The sequence below is a fragment of the Neodiprion fabricii genome, chromosome 7 (genome assembly GCF_021155785.1).
Source record: "Neodiprion fabricii isolate iyNeoFabr1 chromosome 7, iyNeoFabr1.1, whole genome shotgun sequence".
Taxonomy (NCBI): Eukaryota; Metazoa; Arthropoda; class Insecta; order Hymenoptera; family Diprionidae; genus Neodiprion; species Neodiprion fabricii.
The window spans coordinates 5,025,498-5,048,983 of record NC_060245.1 but is presented as its reverse complement, the minus strand read 5'-3'; the positions used below and the strand labels follow the sequence as shown (position 1 = coordinate 5,048,983).

Here is a 23,486-nt window from a genome sequence, read left to right as displayed (position 1 = left end):
ATTTGATAAAGCATTAGTAATCAGATTAGCTGCTGCAGCAGCATCATCAGATGAAATTCAGAGATGCGTATGAAGATAGATCGGTTTAAACGCGATCGACGTTCAATTAAAAAATATCGTTGATTCATCCCTGCAGAATCGGTCCAGTAAATGTGTATTTTGCATACCGTACCAGGTTGGCAAAAATTTCTCTCAAATAAAACTCCCTGACTTTTCCAGTCAAAAAATTCAGGACTTCCCGATCTTTTTCCTTCCACGATTTTAGCCATCTTTTATGACCAAAGATTGTCCCGAAGTTGTTCACCATGGATACATAAATTTGGATATAAAAAACACATGGCACTGCTTAGTTTCACACGAATAATTAAAAATTAAACAATATACCATGTCCGAAAGTTGGCTCAACCAAATTTGCGAAGTATAGGTGAAGTTTGAAAACGATTTATAAAAAAAATAGTTATTACATTTTTTCACTATGGTCCATCGTGATTCCCAGACTTTTTCCTGTCTCTTCCCTATTCATCAGGCTGAAGTTGGTAACGTTAACGTACCGATGCATCTTTCTAAAAAGTCGTTATTTCGCAACTTTGGGATTACTTGAAACTTACTAAAATGTCAATACAGCATCGGCAAACTGAAATTATCAAAAATTCACCTTCTTCAGGTATTCTTGGGGTGCGAAATAGTAATTTCTCTTTCAATATTTCGATCCATTAACGTTACTAACTTCAGCCTCGTGACTATTCCCGGTTTTCGCGGCCTGTCGCCACTCTGTGTATCATCTCAGGATAAAATCCTCGACTCCTTGGCCTGTTTGCCGGATCGCAGAATGACTGATACGTCGTCTGCGCGTTACCTCAAAGTTACCATCACGTCTAATATTATAACCAGAGAATGATTATACTCGTTGTACGGAACTCGTTTTCAAAGGAGAATTGTTATACCAACGCAACAATTACGAACAATTATTAACGCATCCGTTTCTCGTTCCTCGTCTTCCATTTGTACGCTTGTGTTGCAGCCGTCCTGTCCCCTGCAATTTTCCATCCACATATTTGCTGAACAATACGTACGGCGGACTATACAGATGCAAACTGCACGTCGAGTATCATCGACAATAAGTACTCTGCATATACTTACTGAGAAGACTGTTACGCAAAGTGATACGTGCAGATTGTAATTTACTCGCCTTGTAACTTCGTGACAAACGTACGATTTTCGATCTTCTTGGCACCGGACCTTTAACGCACCCTTGTACAAAGCAGATGTCCGTTAATCACGAGATACGTATTTAGTCCATTTTCAACCCCCTCCTCCCCTGCTTATCGCGTGGATTTTACTTATTAATGCGGAAAATTCGTGGGTCGGTTTCGGAACATCGTGTTCCTATCAGTACCTATTCTCTATCAATGTATACTCTGTCGATAATTTACCGACCGTAGGTAATAAACTTTTTTGGAAATCGGAACTAAAATTTAACCTCAAATCCACAATCGGTGATTATTGAGAAGATATGCACCAAAAAATACATGTGATATTACTCGAGATCCAATGTAATCGATCGTGATCTTTTCAACTTCTTCGTTTCGACGAGATTTTTTTTTTATTGGTTTTTTTTTTGTGATTTGTTTTTCGAAATATATTCACAATACTGACAGTAAGAGATTTTTATTTCACTAAGGCTTTGCTAGTAACTGAGGGGTGAGCATTATTTTGAAAAATATCTCTCATTGAAACGAAAATAGGAAACAACAATACTTGGACTTTAATTGTGACCAGTGACAAGTTTGTCTAAAATTTTCTACTGATTATAATATAACAGATAAATCTTGTCCCCACAGTGTGAGTGATTTTTTTTTTTTTTAGAACCGTTTTCAATCAGAGAACTTTCCCGCCCTTTTTATCTCGATACAGCTGAGCTGCAGCTGTGTAGAAGAGATGAACTGAGATGATGTGTAATATGTACAGCGTCTGGAGGGACTCCTGACTTATTCATTATTTACGCAAGTTGTAACGCATGCCTGAAGTCGTATAAGAAACACGGAGCATATTCACATTTGTATATTTAAATTTCAAATTTTCACCGACTTTGCATCAACGCGTTGAATACACAATTTTTTTTCTCGATAAAAAATAGGTACAAAGTACTTTTGACATGAGATATTTTTTGCTCATTCATGTGTCGTATCCAGATCCGGGTTCACGTGCATCATGATGCTTGTAAAATATGTGAAACGAAAAGTAAGAAGGTTTCAAAAATTCGCAAAGGGTGAAATACAAACGCGTTAATGTACACCCGATTGACAGATTACAAGGATTTGACAAAACTTCTAAATATTACAGAGATTTCAAGAGATTTCAAAAGATTACAACAAAATTTCAGAAGATTTCTAAAGATTTCAAATTATTTCAAAAGATTTTGACAGATTTCAAAGATTTCAAAAGACTTCAAAAGATTACAAATGATTTCAGACGATTTCAGAAGATTTCTAAGGATCTCATTGTCAAGGGATTGCAAGTGATGTCAAAAAATTTCTGATGCTTTTAAGAAATTTCAGAAGATTCAAAAATTACAAAATATTTCAAAGGATTTCGCAAGATTTCTAGAATACAGAAGATTTCTAAGGATTTCAAAAAATTTTAGAAGATTTCAAAATGTATCACAGAATTTCAGTGGATTTTTAGAGATTTCATGAAATTTCAGAAGATTTCACAGACTCCAATATGTTTCAGTGGATTTGTACAAAATTTCGAGAGACTTGGCAAGATTGACGGAAAGATGTAGATTCACCGGATTTCAAGAGTGATTAACCCTTCGGAATGAAGGATATTTCTTTCGGTATCTAACGGTCGATATATTCTCAAATCCACGTCAAGGCGAAATGATTGAGAACCCTTTTATCTAAGCCGAGGATCTTAGATAAAAGGATACCTCGAATTCGATAATCACGCATGCCTAGATTTCTCGAAACACCGAATGATGCGGCAAAGTATCCATCCGAATCATATCGAGATACCGAAACTCGGAATTATCAGACTTTCAATCACTCGAAACGCTAACGGAACCTAACTTAACGTAACCCAAACCTACCCCAGACTTGTCAAATCGGACGTGATAACGATTCGCGGTAGCGTAAAACGCCTTCGATGGAATTTCCGAAGAATTAGATTAATGAAAATTGACTACATTTATAATCGAGACAAATATTATTATTAAAAATGCAAAACTAGAAAATATTAGAATCGCAATGAAAGGATTAGATCGTGTCTATGCTTCGTTCCAAATCGCTTCGAAATTCTTCAACATCTAGCAAAATTCTTCGACTTTACACCAAGTTATATTTTTTTTAATTTGTCAATTCAATTATACTATTTCTAGACTTCAACATTCAACATTAAACAAGAAACGTTTCAATGAATTCGCAGAAACTAGTCTTCTCTTCTGAACAAAATCGAGCAGTCGTAGAAATGTAGAAACAAATTATAATGAATCTAATAAATTTTCAACAATTTTTAAATACAGCATTGATATTCAAGCTTTTGTTTATTAATCCAGTATTTTGTACTTCGGTATTTTAAAAGAGATCTTCGAATCTCGTAAATATAAATTTTCTGCCGAAAACGATCGACCTGACTTTCCCTTTACAATAAAAAACGATCTTGAAAATCGTCAAGAGCAAAGATAATGGTGTCAAAAATTGTTTCAAGCTTATCGTTCGCAGTTCGATAAAAAACATGTATAATATATATTTAGCAGCCTCGTCGTGATTTTATTTTCGAGATGAATAATTAAATTTCGTATGTCTTTTAACCCGCAAGAAAATAATAATAATAATAATCAACGTTATCGCTGTATTTGAGAATGTCAGGTACATTTTTTTTTTTTTTTTTAAATCGCAGGAATTCAAGATTCTCCGGCTCGCAATCAGACATTTAATTCCAGAATTACCATAAACAGGAACTCGCGTTAAATAAATTCGTCGTATCTTAATCAGTGCAATAATATGGCGAACGAAGATAACTCGATTACCTTATTTAATTGGTACAAATTTAAACGACGTTTCTGCAACATTTATAAGCACACGGTACCGTAATCTTTACATTTTACTGTCTAAAGAAAAATATTCTACAGTTCGTTGACCTGCGGGAATTTTTTATCCTTACAAAAAATACACACCGTAATATATTTCTCTTTTTTTGCTAATTTGACTGTTTCGATGTAATATTATCTCAAGACAACTACGTAATAAACGTAGATGATTTTTACGACTGATGTAATATAAAGCGTGAAGGAGAAAAAAAAAAAAAAAAAAAAAAACGTCGCGTGTACGATTTTTCAGAAATTGCATTTCGTACGCAAAAATTCAATTTCCACACGAGTGTAAAATTTACTCGAAAATTTATGTCTATGGGAAAAAGTTTTTAATTGAACAAGAAAAAAACACACTGCATCGCAAGATTGAAGCAACTTTTCGTAAAATTTTGCGACAGTTTTTTGCCTCGCCTCGTTTACGTTACAATCGTGAGGATCTGCGAATTTCTGTGAACGCGTAGTAAACAGTGCGAATCTGTATAACCGGTAATTATTCAACGTCCCGCTGAACAAGACGCTTTGTCTCAATTTGTCGAGAGAAACCTTCGAGTAACTTTTTTTTTTTCTCTAATCTTCTACGAACTGAGATTTGAAACAAAAAAAAAAAAAGTAAAAAACTAAAAAGGACGAGCTCCTCGTCTCGGAAGTCCTTTAAATACGTTGAATTTAAATAAAAAAAAAAAATTAAACAACGAAATAAATAATTGCAAATAGTAAGTCTCCTTCAAATTCCGACATATTGCATAAATATCTATCTGCTGAATTGTGGCGAAAACAATTCTTTATTCAGAGAAATTTTTGAACCATTATATTATCTTGCTATGAAATTTACAATCTTAATTTTCACAGACTGAGAGATATTTTTAGTTTCGGTTATCGCTCGGTCCTCGACTATTTTCATTTTTTACCACAATCGAAAATACAGTTCTAGGTAGAAAATGAAAATTAGTTTTCTGGCCGTTACTTGTTTCGATTTCTTTATTTCTCTCTTCTTCTTTTCTTTTCTTCAGCTCACTCGTCGAATTCACTGGGCATAAATTTGACGGTGAGAAAGTTGAACGAGAAGAAAAAAAAAAGAGAAGAACAAATAAATTAAAATTCATTCAAATACGAATGCTGTTTCGTTTGGTAAAGAGAATTATCTTGGTAGATACTTGAGATTTTATATTTTTTATTTTTTTATTTCTTACTTTCGACACCATTTTATATTACTCATCGAACGTAACCGGAGGTGTTATTTCCTTCATTTTTTTTTTCGCTGTTCGTACGTCCAAGTAAACACATGTCTCATCGTATTTGACATGACGGAATAAATAGGTATATGGATAAATATATATGTATATATATTACTTGTCAGCTGTTTCAACAAATCCTTACTATAACATTTTAGTTTTATACTTTATTTGACACCAGCTGTGCAGCTACCGTGAATCAAGTTTCCGTCTTTTTTCTGTCCAGCAATAGTTTTGGTTCGACTTCGTTGGTTTGCTGATTCAAAAAATTTATCGTCACGCAGGATAATGTCGATGGAATAACGTAACGATGCAATTTTCGAGCAGTCGGTGTCAAAAGAAAAAAACAAAAAGAGAAGAAGAAGAAAAAAGAAAGAGAGAAAAGAACTAAATCCTCCAACACTACGTTAAAAATAAATTAAAATTGTTTAGAATTTTGCTACAATTGTTCTGTATTTTTTTTCTTTTCTTTCTGTTTCTCAAGTTTGTAACATTTGTCTCAAAAATTTGACAACGAATAAAATTCGTGGAAAAAACTTGAAGACGTGGTTGTGACGTGGCGAAGTGATTGTTAAAAAAAAAAAAGTAAATAAATAAAAATAAAAAAATAAAAAATCTATCCGACAGGGATATTTATGGAGTTCGGAAAATCAACGTTTCGGTAGGCCAAAAACAACGCCTTCGAGGTTCTCGCTGTCGCTCGAGGTTTGAAATACGCCGTGAATCCGAGGGAAGCTCCGAAGCAAATTTCCCAAATTCTATTTGCGTAAACCTAATAACACCGAAATTCCAATCCCTTGTTCACGAGCCATTCCGCGCGAAAATCGTCAGTCAGCTGTCGAGAAGTTCTGAAAATTATCAGTTATGAGAATCGGATTTCATTTTGTCGAAATTAACGTTCAATTTCGCGACTTTTGACGCGTATAAAAATTTACAGCGGAAGAATAGTGATTTCATACTTATTCTAAACATTGAAGTTAGAGCCTTGTTTAAATAAAAAAGTAGATTAAACCTCAGAAATTTATTTTGCGTCGCAATTACCAAAAAAGTTTCGACAATGGCGCTAAAATTTTTACGCGTACCTCGTTTTTCGTAATCCCAACAATATTCAAACAGTTTTTTTTTTAACGATACCCGTTTTACTCAATTTTTCTAGTTACTGTAACAAATGAAATTTTTCTCAGTGACAGCACAAAAATCATTTTTCGAACATTCAATTTAACGGAAGCTGTTTCTTGTTGCTTTTTTCAATTCTCCGTCATTCTGTCGTTGTACAAAATTAGTTTTAAGCGACGTTCGGTTTTTGGGTTTTTCAATGCCACAAAAATCGTACAAAAGAAAAAAAAAGAAAGAAAAATCCTCTGTATCATAAAAATTTGGCATTTTCGATACCTCGAACATATTTAATCGTACGGACAATATTAGAAATAGAACGAATTGTGAATCGAATGACCAAAAAAATCGTCCAAATAAGAGAACGTATTTGTCGAATGTCCCCTCAATTCAAATTCTTATCGTATAACTCTTATAATTCAGTTATCGCCTTCTCTCTTATGCTTTATCTTTATAACCGGGTAAAGATATTCTCGCTGTAACGATCTCTATACTAATTATTACATAAACCCAGATTGACTATTAAGAAAGATCGAGAATTTCAATGTAATCCATAAAAACATATTTATACAGAATTCCTATACTTAAACAGAAAAAATGAACCCGATCTCTGTTTATATATATATATGAAAAAATTTGAATAATTATTACCACGGCATCGATATGTATTCCGAAGAGTGGATAATTATACATCAATAAACATACGTGATAAATAATTCCGATAAGATCGTAGAAATGCAGTTCGATAAGAAAATTATCACCGTTGGGATCGATTTTACAGACTGTGAGCAAGATTGTTGTGCAATTGAAAGAGAAGAATAAAAAATAAAAAAATGTACTGTCCCCGAGGCTGTAATTATACTTATTATTATACATGCCTAACGAATTTATTAGAAAATTTTATACCCACTGTGTAATTTATTACATTTGTTAGAGTTGCCGGTAAATTGTTATATATATATATATATATTTTTTTTTGTTCAAATTTCTTTTACCCACATAGCAAAACAACGGTTTTTATTCAAATATTGTTCGTGAGTCGAAAAAACGTGTGACGAGCAAACCAATCAGTGCAATTAAAATTGCAACGTTAAACAAGTAGTTCGTTTCGATTTATTTTATAATAATAATATTTTAATATACTTTTTGATAAAGTTTATAGTGAAACAAGTGTAGATAAATAATTATTTTAGTTTAACGATTCGAACGAACGATCGTTTTTTTTTTTTTTTTCAAGAGGCAAAAAAAAAGTGGATTTACAATGTGCGAAACATTTGCTACTTGTGGAATATATGGGGCATTCCGTGTCGAATTTCCCGATTGTGAGACGAAAATTTTTTTTCTCCCCTTCGTATTCTACCCGACTCTCGAGTTGCGGTGAAAATATTTTTTCAAACGAAATGTAGAGGAGGATGAAGAGAAAAAACAAAAAAAAAAACGAAAACAAAGAAAAAAATAAACAACGATCGTTAGAAACAGAACAACACTATCTCTATTATATTGTTAATGATGAGTATTTTTCACAATCTTCGAAACGACAAATTTAACTTGTTTATTAAAGTTTGATTTATCACAGAGCTTCAATTGCTGTATAACTTTCTTTTCATTCGGTCGCACGGCTCGTAATAAAAATGGGAAGATAGGAAAAAGAGAAAAAAAAAAGAACGCGGTTCAAATTTTTTCTAGTTACGTAAACGATAAATTCATTTTTTACTGAAAAAATCATTGTCTTATTATTATTAATAATCCTTTTTGAACAATTTACACGGAGAATTCATTGTCAAATAAAATAAGCTATTCGTATAATTAGAAAAATGAAACAAGCGTTAAGATTTTGGCGTTAAAAGAAATCCATTTCACAATTTACCAATCTGTCTAATAATTTTTTTTAATAATCAAGCTTTATCGTTTAAAAATTTGGGATTTTTCAACTATGTTTAAATTTCTATCGCGTCACGTGACCAAGTGAAAGAAAAAAAACAAATGAAAAAGGTACGATCAAAACCGTCGACTAACGTGTTTCACGAGTCGAGAAATTCCCACGAAACGATCCTGAAATACTTTATAAAGTTTCGGGATTTGGTGTAATGGGAAATTTAATCAAACCCCCGGTAATAAGATTTGATACCCGTCACGTGTTATAAAACCAGGTAACCACAAAATTTTGGGTTTTGAACAGGTACGAGAAATTTTACGACAAGTGTAAAATACCGCGTGCGAAATTGAAATAATTGCGAAATCTGTTAATTGCATGCCTAAATTCAATCAACGATTAATCTCCGTTAATAAGTAAACTTGATACTTTAATTACAGACCGAAAATTTTAACACCTCAGCTTCGACAGCTTCGTGATTCATCTGGCCGAAGTTCAGACGCAAAATTACTAAATTATATTTATAATTATAAAATATTTTGCGTACAAAAATAGAAAGACGAGTTAATCGATCATCGATCATTTTATTTTATACTTAATTTATGATTTTTCAGTCGTTATTAAGCGAACTTAAGTCAACTGTGATACGAAATTGTCGAAACATTTACGGAATAAATTATTATTAACACGTCAACTAATACAAAATCAGATAGAAATTAATTGATTGTCGCAGCAGGATTTTTCGTTTATTATAGGAATAAGTTCGATTGAAATGATATCTTAATAATACACGTAACGTATAATTTTGTTTTTTGTAACACTTTTCTTGAAAATTTTTCTTGAAAATTAATTGAATGACATGATTTTATAACGGTTTAAATGCATTAGAAAGAAAAAAACATGGTACTTTCTCACACGATTTTAACTTTAACCTCGAATAACTTTCGAAAGAGTTTAGTTACGGAAAAATTATACGAGAGCGTTTTTGCAGAGCATATAATTCACTACAAATATTTATCGACACTGCCTCGTTACCGAGCTACAAAAGTTCAGAAATAACTAAAATTATTCGCTCGTGTTAATTAAATGGAAAAAATGAAAATCGCCGCCAGGAAGAACTAAACATTAATATCAAGGGTTCAAATTGTAACGTATTATTTCCTCTTCTTACGTGTGATGTTGAGAAAAAAATATTCGATTTCTTTTTACAACAATTCTAATATATATGCGTGAAAGAAAATCTTTTTATCGGTTTTTATCGTCTCCCGGTGATAATACAAACGATATAATGATAATAATGAGAAGACTACCAAGTTAAACACCTGCCTAATATTCGCGATAGAATTTCAGTAAAGCCTGGATATTATTTGCAACAATATCGCGCAGCGATTCTTTCGCTGTCACGGCTCATGATATTTCGAGAGAGTGACGGATGGATGGAATATATATCGTTACATCGACGATAATCATCGCTGTAATCATCATACGAGAGCTTGCGGCGAGACATCAATTGCTTCCGTTAACGCTCTTGTGCCAATCACTCAAATAATCTTATCGCACAAATGCAAAGGTGGGCATGTGAGCAGAGAACGAGAAAAAAAAATAAAAAATAAAAAAGTCTCAACGAGTTTGTTTGTTTGATTAAAACTGATTAAAAATCAAGGCTTCCGTACATTGTTTTACACCTAATTTTACACACTCTGATTATGATTTTATATTATTATTATCACGTGTGTATGTGTGTGTGTGTGTGTCGCTGAGAGAAATTTTTAGTCTCGGTTACCGCTCTGTCCTTAATTATTTTCATTTTTTACCATCATCAACTTGTATCAACTTTGACTTTACATTCGTTTTCACAATCAAAAATCTAACGCTGCATTGCAATTCGTGCAACCGACGATAGTCGCGATAAATTATTCATTGCACAACGTTTCCGCTGTACTTTCGATCAATTGTATATACACGCGTATTTGTTGTACTATATTTTCTTTATTTTCATTTTTATTTATTTTCTATCGATGATTTATGGCGGACAGGTGGCGAATATTAACCGACGATCGATTTGGCCACGTTATTTATATCGATAGGTACGTGTTTATCGGATTATAACGACAATTCGGAACTCCAGAAGTATTCGTTTTATACACGCGTATTCGAAATTCGCGCTTGAGTGAAGTCTGCGTGATTGACCGTTCTGCAATTTGTCAGTCGGAGGAGTCAATTAAGGAACGATCGATAATTGATGACGAAGATTTTGATTGAATTTGGTGAAAAATAATACGGATGATCAATTGAAAGTGAAAAAAACAAAAGAAATATAAGGGCGAGGCAAAAATGGGATCCCGGTGTAAAGACGCGAATGAAATTCACGTTTTATCTTGATTATGATTTACTGAATTTCAGTCGACGCTGGAAGTTGCAAAATAGATAACGAATTTTTTCTTAAAAATGCATCGTCATTCGAAATTCCGCCTCATTTCAAATTGAATGGGAGAAATAAAAAGGGTGCAACTGCGATTGTATTTTTTTTTTTTTGGAAAAACTGAGAAAATTGTCATTTTGTTTGTTTTTTTTTAACGGCGTTTAAAGTCTTTTATAATCCTAATCTTCGATTTCCGTATTCTCTGTGTCAGTGAACCCTTTGAGTGACAGGTTCTTGTGCTGTGTCAAATTTTATAACAAGTTGGTATTGTGCGGTTTTTGAGTGTCGATGATTACGAATCTGGAATCATATTTCAAAAATTCAACTGATTTTGACGATTTTTTTTTTCAATCAATTTGTTCCAAACGATAATAATTTACATTGTATCGCAATGATTACTCTCGGGCATTGAAAACCAGTTGACATGCTGTCGGAAATAGCAAAAAACCGCAAAGAAATAAGTCTTAAAAATTTCTTAAAACATACAAATTAAAAAAAAAAAAAAAATATGATACAAGAATAATTACCACTATGACTCGAAGGGTTAAATTACATTCCAGCGAAATGATAATTACAAATGAAAGTCGTTACCTAGGATAATGAAATCCAAAAAAACGACTTCAAAATAAAACAAAGCACTTGATATTCAATTTACAATGTACGCACAGGAAAGGCTCGTCTGTTTTATAATGCGGATTTTGTGTAATGAACTTGGACGGAAATTGTTTCGTTCGGCTTACATTACTTGTCACGATGTTTATTTATCTTTTCTCCAACGAGCGGTTGGCAGTCTTCGAGCAATTGAACCACGCTTTCCGCTGCTACATCTGCAACTCTTTACTTATACTCGAGCCAGGCTCTAACAATTTTAACACGCTCTAAACCCGCGTCACGCCTTTCGAGCTGTTTTTTTTTTTTTATAATCAAGAGACGGAAAAAGAGAGAGAGAAATTAAAAAAAAAATCTTTTTGGTGATTTAATTTTTGGTTACGATATAAGTGAATAACGACGAATCAAATATCTCAACGGGGTGAACGAAATAACGAATTTTTTAATAATAAAAGTCAAGATATCAGCCGTTTGAAAACAGGTTTTATAATTATAAACTTCAAAGTTATTTAACTCTGGTATTTCTTTATCCGATTCTCATACTTTTCGAATTATTTTCTATACTTTAAGGATTTCTCGAAATTGCCCGAATCAATTTGACGAATTTTAATCAATTTGTGCAATGCATAAAAATACATCTCCATTTGTATAATTACACATTTTTCGAGTTATAATTCGACTAATTCTAACCTGAGATTTCCCGAAAGTTGGACAATTTCACCAAAATTTTGTCAGTGAACAAAATAAGCCCGAAAAACTTCAGAATCGGACGTAGAAAAAAAGGAGGAAAAATACCAAAGAAAAAGTGTGCAACACAATTTTGAACGTTCTAATCTGCACAAATTCATTTCCCAAATTGTCAACATCTTAGCTTGTGCGATTCGAGTTTGGTAAAATAATCATTTTCACGTTGCAGCAGAGACGTCGTTTCATTTGTATTATTAACCATCGACACGTTTTCTTTGTTTTTCTTTTTTTTTTTTTTTTTACTATACTTCTAACAATCTTTCAGCAACGCAACATTATTTTTAACCGTCCTCGATTAGCTTTACTTTGAAAATCGAACTTCCGTGCAACTTTTACTCCATCGATTAACCGCTTGATCACAACAATTCCTCCACAGCCTCCTCCTCGATTATTGCAGAAACGGCAGAATGCGTTCGGTATTTAAACGGCGTGCGAGACGCGCCCCAAGTGCTAAAATTTTGTCGTAAAAACCGGCCTACAGATATATTAGATACCTAAAGCGAAAGCATATATATATATAAATATATGCGTTTTCTTAAACCAAATAAAGACCAAAACTTCACGAGGCTAACTTCATAATCACTCGTTCATCAATTCGTTCACTTTTCTTTCGATCAATAGCGTCAGCGAATTTTCCTTACACCGTTTTAACTATTTGCCACCAATAATAGCTCAGATTAATTTCTAGGCGGACAGAAATTTTTAGTTCCGGTTTCCGCTCAGTCCTTAATTATTTTCATTTTTTTACCACGATCGAAAAATATTGTTCCAGGTAGAAAATGAAAATTAGTTTTCCAGCCGTTACCGGAAACTCTAGCATCCGTTGCTATTCTTTCTCATTACGATCGCTGTTGCTAGATTTTCTTGCAACTCGTTTTGCAAGTTGTTTTACTCAATTTTTCTACTTAATATATAAGAAATGAAATTTTTCTCAGTGTAAATAGTTATTTCTTATTTAAATCCTTTTCATTCCTTATTCGGTTTTCTGCATAAAGAGATATCATGTTTGGAGCGAGAAAATGCAGTTCAAGTTTTTCAAATTTTAGTTTTTCAACACACACTTATCCGGTCCCTACTTATAAAATTTCTTCGTTCGGTTCCCTCTATTTCCCTCGCCTCGAATTCGTTCCGACCAATTGAAGTGTCCAATTAAGTGAATCGCGGTGCGGAGCAAGAGGAGGAGAAAAAAAAAATGCCGATAATTGTGGTAAAACACCGATTAAATGTCGGCAATTTGCTGGATAATGCCTGTGTACGAATCTCGTTTAAAAATTTTTCACTTTCTATTTTCTTTACATCGCAATTACAATCCTTGAAATTGGACCAAGAAAAGAAACTGCAATTTTGTGTCATGTAAATATTATAATCAACTCACCGTTCGAACGCGTTTATGTTCTTCCTCTTCGTAAATTTCCTGTATATATATGTACAATATTACGAAAAGAGTAACTTCACTTGTTTAATTATAAAAAAACAAAAGAAAAAAAAAAATGCCGTTAGTCGTTTTATAATTGCTGCGGTGAGTCGTGTAATTTTTAACTACAAATACAACTGTCGTTTTCACACTCGTTTACTTGGAAAAAAAATTCCGACACATCTGGGTAAGTATACGTATAATAATCAACCTCGAACTGCGTTAAATATATTTTAATAATTGTGGTAGAAAAAAAAAAAAAAAAAAAAAAACTTATCGATACTTCATTTGTCAATCCGAGCATCTGATCCTCTTATATTCTCATTGACGAATATAATCGACCTGTAATTGCAGACGTTGCACGTAACTTAGAAATTTTTGGTTTTTTTTTTTTTTCTTACAACGAACTTTTTTTTTCTACGGTATCGTTTATTTATTGTTATTTTCTTTTTAAAATTGTTATTATTATTATTATTGTTATTGTTATTGTTATTATTGTTGTTGTTGTTGTTGTTGTTGTTGTTGTTGTTATTGCTGCAGATATTATCACTGAACCATGTTTATTGCGAGGGGGGGTGGGGGGGTCGAGGTTTTCGTTTCGTTTTTTTCCGGTGATTTGTTAAATCCGTTTGACTTTACAACAATTACCTCGGTACGAGTTTATACCGTGACTCGTTCGGATTACGCGGCGCGATAAGACGCGTCAAATCGACGCATCCGCAGCTTCAACGACGGCCGTCGTACGACTAGCAGAGGTGGTGTACCAAAGTTGTCCGATACCAGTCGTTTCGAACGACCGGCGCAAGCGCCGGACCGATAAACTATTGCCCGACGCCGACCGCCGGTCCCAGGTTTCCGCACCTGAGGGTGTCCAAGAATTGATACCGTGTGCCATGCGACGCCCGGTAACAGCACCTGACCTCTTACATCGACCCTGAATTTTCCTGCCTTAACTATTCTCCTCGTATCCCTTAAATTCGTTCGTCAATTCGGCGGCCTATCCACTATTTTTCATTCCCAAACACGGCTCTTTGCACTTTTTTCATATTCACCGTTTTGAATTTCCCGCCTAACGCGGAATTAACTGCGTGAATAAGAGGGGTTGAGTATCCGCAAGATTTTATCAAACTCGTGCTTCATTTGATTCGAATTAAAGGTTTCGTTGCTCCCTTTTCAATTGAGACCGTTTGAATTTCCCGCCTATCGTGAATTAACTGCGTAAAAAGAGTCGTCGAGTATCTTCAAAATTTCATTCGAATTCTGTCCGGCCGAGGATAATTTTGCCCAGTTTTTTTTTTTCACAGGTTTCGTCGGTTAATTCGTGAACGTGAACCTTATTTTTTTTTTCAAAAAATATTGCTTTCCCTTTTTCGATTGGACGGTTTGAATTTCCCGCCTATGGCGAATTAACTGCATCAAAATTTGTCGCGTATCTAGATTTTACCTAACCCGTGCCTTGTTTCATTGCAGAATGATATAAACCTTAATTCTTTCCAGCAACACTTGATTTCCCTTCTCATTTCTTACAACTAGACCCGGATTTTTCTTGAAAATTACAAGAAAGAACATATTAGGAAAGACTTTTTTTTTTTTTGCAAAACTCATCTGTCATAGAATTTTAATATCAAGAGTTGGACACTTTCTAAACTGTATGACGTCCTCTCAAATCTTGTGCAGTAAAAATGATTCAAATAATAATATAGATAGTCTTCCGTTGCGTGATGTTGGTTATTTTTAGAATAGACTAATAGCTTAGATGTAGATAAGAAAAAAAGGAAAATTGGATCGCAAGGAGTTTTCGACTTCCATGCGAACCGGCACCGATTGATCATTGCTAGACGATAACAGAGATGATGTCCAGAATATTTACTTTTAGCTTGTTTCAAGTCTAACAATAAACAATAAGCGCCAAAGATTTCTGTAAGATTTCGCGAAAGCACTGATATTTGTGAAGTTTACGACTAAATACGAAATGATTTACGAAATGTAGGTAATCGATAGATTCCAAAAAAAAAAAAAGAACGGAGGATAATCAACGTTCGGACGTAAAAAATGGCTAAAAAATTACGGAAATAATAGATCTCGGCTAAAGTTATTAAAAATAACTACGTTATAAGCATTTGTAAAATATTACACATAGGTAAGCAAATTGAAGCGGCAACGGGAAAATCAATATTTCCGCCATCGACACACTTGCGATATTCTATTTTTTTTCCGTTATACGTACGAACGATCAACATTCCCAAACTAACAATTCATCGAACGTTATTTCACCCGCCTGCAAACAAATTAATTACTACGCATAAGAATAGTTTAGTTATAATTTCACCCTCGACGAGAGCTTGATGGTTATGCGAGGAATTTGCTGTTTCGAGAAAAAAAACAAAAAAAAAAAAAAAACTATTCCATCATCACGTGTAAATTTCGTGTCAATTACGTTATCATCGTGGATATTATGCAAACCGTGGTTATTATTCCACAGAGCATGAAATCAGACGAGAAAATAAACCGTTTCAGCAATCCTTCACGATTTAGTAAAAATCGCGGATCCGACGAACGCCGACTGATCTACTTTTTTTTCTTTTTTTCGTTTTACCCATCAAAGAGAAAAAAAGTGTTGATTTTTTAAAAAAAAACAACGAGATAATTAATCGTTCGATAAACTTTCGGGGAGTGTGTAGAAATTTCGAACAGTTATACACGTTCAATTCGTTTCTATTGCGGGGCAATTTGATAGGCGAAGTGCGCGTTGTTCGTCTGACGATGAAACTTTGAATTTAGCGTGGAAACACTTAACACGTAACCCATCTTTTTTTTTCTTTTTCTAACTAAAATTAACCACACGCGTTGTTAATCGCGTGGAATTAATCATCGTGCATGTGTATACTTGTACCAACGGAACGAGATCTGCCAAAGTGTTGGCTCGTGATTGCACAGAGTTCAAGTCTTTACAGATATAACCACATCGCACCTTGCTCCGTGAGAATACTAGAACGAACAAGTCTCTCGAGTAGCGAGAGATACATTATGTATATTGCGTATAATCGGGGTACAACTGTCGCGACAATTTGTCGACATTTTGTTTAATTTCATACGCGCGGTGTGATTAAGCTCCGGTTTACCGCTATTTGGTAAAAGTTTAGTCATTGTGTACACTGACATCGATAACGTGACAATTAAGCGGCATGAAATTCAGGAAAGAGGATTTTTGCTCTGACGAACAGGCGAACGATACGAAAAAATCAACGATGATAAACTCCTGTTTTACCTAAGAAACTGCAGTTTAGCGACTTAATTGTTTTCAGAAGACAACGTTGCGTGTAATTTATCTTAATTCTCTTCTCTATCTTATTCCCTACAGCGTGAATTCCTAACGACTGCACGATCTGTCGTCTGCTAAAATTTAATACGCACGCGCTAAAATCCGAGAGCAACTGTTTATCAATCACACTGACAAAATAATATAATTAAAAAGTATAATAACGCTAATCAAAAATTTCAAATATTTTCCAATAAAAGTACAAAAAAATATCATATGCGGATATTTATATTATTTTTTGTGTAAAATACTCTATTTCTGTTGACCTGAGACTGTAAACTTTTTTTTTTTTTTTTGCTAATTAATTCAATACTTGACTCACAAAAAGCACAAAAATCATTTATGAGATATTTTTAACCTTTGTATTTATGAATTTGTGCTTTTGGTGAGTTAAGTATTGAATTGATTAGCAAAAAAAAAAAAAAATTTACAGTCTCAGGTTAACAGAATTAAAGTAATTTTACATAAAAAATAACATAAATATGGCATATGATATTTTTTTGTACTTTTGTTGGAAAATATTTGAAATTATTGATTAGTGTTATTTTTGATCGCTGATATCTTTGAAACGGTTGATCCGAGGAACTTTGATCTTCAGACGTTTTTTGTAGAGCTTGAAATTTCCTAAAAATCTCTCTTTTCAAATTCTTGTTACGATGAACCGTTCCGATGTTATAAAAATTCAAAAATGAAAAAAAAAAATTTCCCGTGTCATTTAAATGGAAGATAAAGAAATGGATAGAGGCAAACCTTCCTATTGATATTAAGAGCTCGTATTGGCGCCAAAATTTTTGTTTTCAAATATACTGTCAATTTTTGGACACCATAAGGAGAAAAAAAAGAAATTCCGTCTTTTTTCGAAACACCCTAATACACACATTTATTACAACCGCTTTATTTTCGCTATTTTGAATACCTCCGGATATTCGAAAAATCGTCTTAGATCTGACCGGTTAGCCTCCAGCAGATATTTCTTTCTTGTCTCGTATCGTCACTTGTACGTTATCATTTTTTTTCCTCGACATGAATTCCACTGTTTGCGCAGTCTTTTTGAGCGAGAATGAAACAGCGATGGTACAGGTATACCGAAATGTTGTGTCTTTATACCTACCATGTTTGTGCATTGCTGTGTACGTCGAGCGTTTCGCTAATTACTCTCCGGCAACACAATAGAAACTTGGAATTATTAATATTTTTTTTTTCACGGTATTATAAAAAACAGCTTTTTCCTTTATTTGGTCAGCTTATTTCCAACTTTATTACACGTGCACTCGAGAAATAATTACTAAAATAAGAAAATCTTCAAGAGTCAGCTAATTCTCTCCTTTAAATTTCAAACAATATTTAACAATTTATCCAGCCGTTTTAATTTTTTCAACGTTTCTTTTTTCCCGTTAAATTGACCCAAGCTTGTAATTTTTCTATTTTTCACACCGCTATCGTTACGCGTAAGCTTTGAATTGAAAAATACCGTCGAACTGCAATAAATTTTTCCAAAGATTTTATTTATACATCGAAATTTACAATTCATCTGTTTTACGCTCTGTCCATCATTTATTCGTCGCATAACGAATCGGATATATATTGTAATTTTTTTTTTCCTCTTTATGAAAAGAGGAAATTTCAACAATATTGAAAACCTGCATTTTAACACGGTACATATCTTGCTAATAAAATTTCTCTGTGTACATAAAAATTGAGCGGATGAAATTTTGTATTTTTCATATTTCTCGCCTACGTGACTTTCAATCCGTGTCAAAAACCGTCCGCTCAATAAAATTCAACCCACGTGGTTGCAGCACCATTATTTTAGTCAAATGGCACCTGCGCGAAAAGCTTTGCACGGATTTTCTCTTATTTTTCAAAGCTCGCGGAAATCTTTCGGCAAACGCAAAGAGAATGAACATAAGTCGTTAAAAATCGGAGAGGATAAGAGAGTGTATTACGCACGTAAGTTGCAGTAACAAACCGTGATTTCGGAATGGTTGTAAACATTCCTTAACGCGATATGATGTGTGAAATTTCGTGTGCTATCCGTAGAATATTTGAGCGTTGTTATAATATATCGTTACACAACTTGCGTTTACTTTGTCGGTTTTACAATCTCAATTTTAATCCCCCACGCGTTGAATAATTTAAACTCACGTTATATGGCTTTGACGGACACCTAGAATAGTTTAGAAAAAATCGTGAATACGTGCCACGTATTTAAAAAAAAACTTTTATCGCTACGCAGCCAAACCTAAGAATTAATAAATCCAATCTTCTCATTGGCTAAGCGTATCTGATTAACCAATCAGAAGTTTATTCTGTATGTACAAATTTATACTCGTGTAATTACTTATGAAATCTACGTTTCAAACTATACAAAATTTAACCATAAACTGTTAATTATTTCGTGTATACGACGGTGCGAATTTTTTTTTTTTCTTTCTTGTTTTTCACGCAATATTAGAAAATTTAAACGTATCATTTATTACACCCGATTTTACAACGTCGGTTTCAAAATTTTCCTTCACTTTGCAACACGTGACCCGATTTTTACATTAATGCATATTACAAGAATAAATATTGTTTACAAAGCGTTGACGTAATTTTTCATTAAGATCGCGTAACCTGTATAAAACAACGCATACAGGATAAATATTTAAAGATTGCGGGTACAGTGATGTTGGTAAGTACGGTTACATATATGTATACATTCATCGCGGATTATCTGACAGAAATAGGAGTAAGAGAGCGAAGAAAAAAAGGCAGAAGCATGAGAGAAACGTGAAAAAAGAGAAAGAGAAGGAAGGGAGGGGGGAAAAAAAAGCCATCAGTTAAAAATACAAACTGTGCAGGATGAGTGTTAACGAAAGATTGCCAAAAAGCAGCGAACCTTTAATTTCGCGCAGGCGGGAGTAAGACGTCTTTTGACGTCATGCAACATATCGAACAAGAATTGATTCGAAAGACAACAGTTGGTAACGGAGAAACGATAGTTACAAAAATTTTGGCCAACCTCCAATTCCGTGCTTTCAATACCGGTAACAAACTTTCGATTTCATCAAACGGACTCGATGAATTACATAAAAAAAAAAAAAAGAAAAGAAAAACAACACCAAGAATGCGTTTTCAATTAACAATCTTGAATAAATATATATGTATAATATATATTAGGGTGAGCCAAAAGCACTAACCTCTACGAATCTAGTTTATAAACAACATCTTTCACACAGCTTACTTCATTTTAGTCCAAGCGTTTTCATTTAGTACGAATATTCCCAATAATAGAGCCCTAAAACTGCATATTTCTGCCATTCTTCGACTTTCACGGGCGGTAAGTATGCGAATTTTTGAGTCTAGAAAATCAACTCGGCAGTCTTTTTTTTAGAGAATTTAACGCCCTATAAGAATGTGCCTGGAAATTTTTTTTTCATCTCAATCGGTTCAAAAGTTATAGCATTTTTAATGAAAAAAAATTTTTTTTCAAGTGTTATTCAAATGGGAAATTTCAAATGACCAACGACACCTCATAAAATTGATTTAAAAATTTTTCCAAATGGCAGAATCTTTTTTATTATTAAACAGGTCCTTCTGAGACCATTGATTCGGTAGATTATTTTTTTTGGCTCACCCTAATACATATATAAATATAAATATACCGCTGTATCGTATTCTGAAGATTGATTGAAGAAATATTTGCTCCTGTAATTTGATATACACCGAGATCGAATACATGTATAGACGTATATAAATGAATATATATATATATTTATACGTGTGTGTGTGTGTACTGATCGACTTTCATTAAATATTCACTCGCAGCATGCAAAGGGAGAAAATCACTTGTCAATTCCTTTCTTAAGCCTCCCTGCAAATTATTCGATTCGTACAAATTATTTGGGGCTCTAGTCTCCCTCCTCCCCCATTTCGGTTCTCAATTCTTCAATTCATTGTCATGTTCTCAATACTTATTCGTCCCCTCGTCTCGTCCTTCGATCCTGAACCCCATTATAAAATCTACGCAAGTTCCCTCAAAGATTAATCAGAACTGATCCTCAGACGCTTAGTTACGTACCTCCTGATATTTTGAGCACCATTAAACTCGATTACTTATACTAGGATTTATGGGTACCTATACTTGTGGCAATTTTTCTCACTGCAGTCTAAAGTCGAATTAAATTTATTTCATAGTCGAATATCGACTCCAACGCTTTAAGCATAGAATGAAATACATTTCGATCAGTAAGAGTGTAGGTAAAATTTGTCACATTTTCGCAGATTTGTTGATAATATTACCTAATCAAACAAAACTAGCCTAGCCGTACGTTTTCTTCTATCAAACGAACAAGTGACACCTCGGTGATTGTTGTGTTTGAAGAGAAATAGTTGAGGTATCAAATATAATCCCGTAAAATTCAACCTACCGATCAACAATCAAACATGTTGAAAACAGTGCACAATTAATCGCCAATCTTGCTAAAACCCCGACCAGAAACGCATTACAGACCGAAAAATCAAACGTATTTATTTATACTTGCGACAATATATTTTTAGTTCCCGACATCCGCGGCGTATAATTGTAATATTACCAACTTGGCGATAATAAAAAAATTAAAAAACAAACAAAGAACATATTTACGATGCTTTGTTTCGTGTTTGGGTGTAATAAATTATTCAAATCATTACACCACGCTCGAAGTTTCGATGCGGTAAAATAGATTCGCGTCAAAGTATGCAGGAAAAAATTCAACTCGATACAAAACATGTACGTGTAATATAATTGGGCCGACATCCGGTAGTGAAAAAATTGGTTTCAAACCGGCATGCACGCACATCGGGCATGGGTGCGAGGAAATGTTTGGCGTTTAAGATTCCCCGACGATTTGCATAGAAGAAGAAGGAAGGCGGAATTGTTGAGTACTGATTGTCATTAATATTAAAAACACGCGCGGTAAAGACACTGATGAATTGATGTGCAATTAATAGTGACGTGAGTCGTCATTCGATCGTTGCGTACAACTTATACAATACAATATATAAACAATATTATAATATCGGTTTGCATCGCCATTCGGTAGCTTCGCTAACAGTCGTCTGAGACAAGTTTGACGCATGCAAATATATCGGCGAGGTTTTCTTAATGGCTGCACATAGTTTCCACTTAAGACTTACGATCAAAATAAAACGATTAAAACGAGTGTATATATAGAAATTAAATGAGCTTTCCTTTAGTTCGACCGGCCGTGCTTATTGTTGGTATAATTAACATCATTGTCATAAGCGCTTTGTTCGCATTTTACGTCGTTGAACAATTGATATTTTTATTTTATTTATTTATTTACTCATTTTTTTTTCTTCATCCTCTTTTTTTCCTTCTGCACAACACTTGACTGAATATTATGATAACTTGCTGTGTTGACACAATCAGTTGTACACAGCATGCACGTCTCTGGTGTAAATAACAATTTATATCCATCTAATTGTCACGTGAAGGAGTGCGATCAGAACTTCTTGGTACGTGGAACGCGCTGGGATGTTTAAAAGAAAAAAGAAAAAAAAAAAAAGAGTGCAAATTCGAAACACATTTTCTTTTTCTTCTCTTTGAGTTTCAGATATACTCGGTAGGAAGAAATCGTTACGCTCTCATCGCCTAAACTCTAACAAATTTCAAACAACAGGGTATTCTCAATGTTGCAAATAACAAAATGAAGAGCTTGTGGTTCTGAAAAAGGCGGCCTGTGCGATATATCGAGAAAGTATCCGTTTCGTTGATTCCTTTAACCCTTTAAAATGTGCAGGGATTAAGGATGAACGGCTGAATCAAAAGTTGAGAAAAGAGAAAATATCGTTAGCGATAACGTTGTTGGAAATATTTTCAACAGGAGTTTCTTTCTCTTTTCCTAAATTTTAACTTACAATAAACTGCGAGACTCGTTCGTCTCCGTTTATGTTATGGGAACGAAAATTACTGTGATTATAGTTGTTACCACGGTGAAAATTTCTGCTACTACAACGAATTTTTACAGAAATTTGAAAAATTTTGTATTATTTTGTACAAAATTGTAAATACGCATAGACTTTCGTAAAGAATTGTAAATTTTCTGAGAAACTATGTGTGTTTAAAATTTTGTTTTTTACGAAACGTCCCAATTTCCCTAAAATATTCGTAAAAAATCGTAATAATCGTTTTCACCAGAGTCGGCATGACGGACAAAAAACCCTGAAACAGTTACGTCGAAATCTTCTGAAAACCTTGATCAACAACGTGCGAAAATATTACGCGTTTATCAATCAGGATCGCCTAATTGTTTTCATCGGTTCGAAACATGCCCATTCGATTCCCGAACGGCATCAACATACAATCGATAGTTCGTGTTGTTCGCTTACGACATTGGGGTTGACCGGTAGCATTGATTAAACAAGTATGTGATTACTCAATAGCGATCGTGAACTTGGTAGACAATGATTCAAAACACTATTAGCAATATAAAAATCGTTAAACATTTACCTGACCGCAGTCGTATTTGCCGACGATGCAGCCGTGGCACCACAATCACCAGAGGGAACTAGCTCACTGCACATCGCGATTAACACTCGTCGACTGATGATGGCGGCTGCAAAACAATCGCCGACTAGACTCCGTGACTCCGAATTGGTCGGTGGTAAGTTTACAAGC

General features: G+C 34.0%; 1 protein-coding gene across 4 annotated transcripts in view; it reads right to left on the bottom strand.

Annotated features, from left to right (window-relative positions):
- The window catches only part of LOC124186905 (5-hydroxytryptamine receptor 1-like), a 93,690-nt gene extending 70,238 nt beyond the window's left edge, over positions 1-23,452 (bottom strand). For 2 of the 4 annotated variants that reach the window (XM_046579019.1, XM_046579022.1), the window contains exon 1: positions 23,319-23,452. The gene's annotated coding sequence lies outside the window, so the exon portion shown is untranslated. Of the gene's footprint in view, positions 1-13,464; positions 13,575-23,318 lie in introns of those variants that run through there. The other 2 variants (XM_046579021.1, XM_046579020.1) reach the window with 1 other exon arrangement.
- Positions 23,453-23,486: the final 34 nt, after the last annotated feature.